The sequence below is a fragment of the Elaeis guineensis genome, chromosome 8 (genome assembly GCF_000442705.2).
Source record: "Elaeis guineensis isolate ETL-2024a chromosome 8, EG11, whole genome shotgun sequence".
Lineage (NCBI taxonomy): Eukaryota > Viridiplantae > Streptophyta > Magnoliopsida > Arecales > Arecaceae > Elaeis > Elaeis guineensis.
The window spans coordinates 130,904,139-130,905,739 of record NC_026000.2 but is presented as its reverse complement, the minus strand read 5'-3'; positions in this window follow the sequence as shown (position 1 = coordinate 130,905,739).

Sequence of the window (1,601 nt, the reverse complement as noted above, 5' to 3'; positions counted from 1 at the left end):
GATCAAAATCAGGCCTGCACCTGCGCCCGACATGTTGGAGGATCCATCCACATAGAGGGCCCAAAAGCAATCAGGAGGGTTTGTTTCTTCTTCAGAGGAGTTCAGTCGGGACTTTAGGCCGTCAACTTCATCTTGTTCAGGTTCGGCCTCCTCCGAGATAGTGCAGTCTACTATAAAATCTGCCAATATCTAGGCTTTTACTGTCGACCTAGGTTGATAGTTGATGTCGAATTCTGTGAGCTCGATCGCCCATTTCGCTATCCTCCCGGAAGCATCCGCCCGGTGCAGAATCACCTTAATCAACTAGTCGGTGAGCAACGTTACGGTGTGCCTTTGAAAGTAAGGTCGGAGCCTCCGGACTGCAATCAACAGGGCCTAAGTTAGTTTCTCTAATTTAGTATACCTGGTTTCAGCATCTCTCAATGCGTGACTGATGTAGTAGATCGGTTGTTGAATTTTTGCTTCTTCCTTGACAAGACTGCTGCGAGGGCCATAGAGGAGACCGCCAGGTACAAGAATAACTCCTCCCCAAGCTCGAGCTTCGTCAATAGCGGAGGCGAGCCGAGGTAGCTCCTTAGTTCTTTCGAACGCCTGTTGACACTCAGTGGTCCAACAGAAGTTCTTCGACCGCTTGAAGGTTTGAAAGAAGGGTAAGCACCATTCGGCCGACCTCGCAACGAAGCGATTCAGGGACTGCCACCCTCCCTGTAAGGTGCTGAACCTCTTTTATCGACTTCGGGCGCCATCTCCTGGATGGCATAAATTTTCTCCGGATTGGCTTCAATCCCATGTCCCCGATACCATGAAGCCCAGGAACTTCCCGAGGTCACTCCGAAAGCACACTTAGTCGAGTTCAGCTTCATCTTATATTTTCGGAGGGTGCCGAAGGTCTCCTCGAGGTCGGCGATGTGGTTTGTTAAAGATTTGCTTTTCACGAGCATGTCGTCCACGTAGACCTCTATGTTGCGGCCGATCTGCTCCTTGAAGATTTTATTCACCACCTGTTGATAGGTGCACCTGTATTTTTAGGCCGAAAGGCATGACCCTGTAACAGTAAAGACTACGGTTAGTAATGAAAGCATCTTTTCTTCATCTTCTGGCGCCATTCTGATTTGATTATAGCTGGAGAATGCATCCATAAGGTGAGAAGCTCATGGTCCGAGGTTGCATCCACCAGTTGATCAATTCTGGGCAGAGGGTAGCTATCCTTTGGGACAGGCTTTATTCAGCTTTTTGAAATCTATACACATCCTCCACTTGCCGTTTGCCTTTTTTACTAGACAATGTTGGAAATCCATCAGGATAATTGACCTCTCTAATGAACCCGGCTTTCAGGAGTTTATCCACTTTTCGCTATCGCTTTTTGCCTTTCTGGTGCATGACCTCGGATTTTTTCTTTCGTCGGTCATGCTTTGGATCAACGGCCAGACGATGTTCCATGACCTCTGCGTCAATCTCTGGCATGTCCGCTGGAACCCAAGCGAAAACATCCGCATTCTTTCATAGAAATCAATGAGCTGCGTCCGCACCTCTTCCCCCAAGTTGGAGCCGATCTTCACCACATGCTCTGTATTCCCATCATCCAAAGGGATCGAAACCAG